This window comes from Hippocampus comes, unplaced genomic scaffold, assembly GCF_001891065.2.
Source record: "Hippocampus comes isolate QL1 unplaced genomic scaffold, H_comes_QL1_v1.1 C16333334, whole genome shotgun sequence".
Taxonomy (NCBI): Eukaryota; Metazoa; Chordata; class Actinopteri; order Syngnathiformes; family Syngnathidae; genus Hippocampus; species Hippocampus comes.
In genome coordinates this window covers 1-351 of record NW_017829427.1, presented here as the reverse complement: position 1 = coordinate 351, position 351 = coordinate 1, and the positions used below count along the sequence as shown (strand labels likewise).

Below are 351 nucleotides of genomic sequence, written 5' to 3'. Positions count from 1 at the left end.
GATACCTGATCAACCTGCTTCTCCACAGCATCAGTCTTGGGCACGGGTTCCTGAATCTCTTCATCATACACTCTCTGCAACAGGAATAAACAAAAGTTGATGCAACACCTCTCAAGAAACACTGACTGGAGACGACAGAGAGGAAGTTTATACTTTACATTCTCGATAAACTGGGTATTGGAGAGCATGAGGAAGTCGTTGAAGACAGAATGCAGGCTGCTATCCGTGGTCTTGGTGTCTCGGATCAAGCTGTCCAGCTGCTTCTCTATCTCGTGCGTCTTGGACAGCATTTTCTGAGAGAAGTCTTGAAGGAACAAGAAGAGCTGAGTGGTGGGAGGAACAAAAAAAAAA

General features: G+C 45.6%; 1 long non-coding RNA gene across 1 annotated transcript; it reads right to left on the bottom strand.

The window, feature by feature from the left end:
• Positions 1-5: 5 nt before the first annotated feature.
• LOC109508621 (uncharacterized) lies at positions 6-340 on the bottom strand. The gene is made up of 2 exons (XR_002166709.1): positions 159-340; positions 6-74 (listed from the first exon to the last, which is right to left on the bottom strand). It is a non-coding gene; the product is annotated as an uncharacterized LOC109508621 (long non-coding RNA).
• Positions 341-351: the final 11 nt, after the last annotated feature.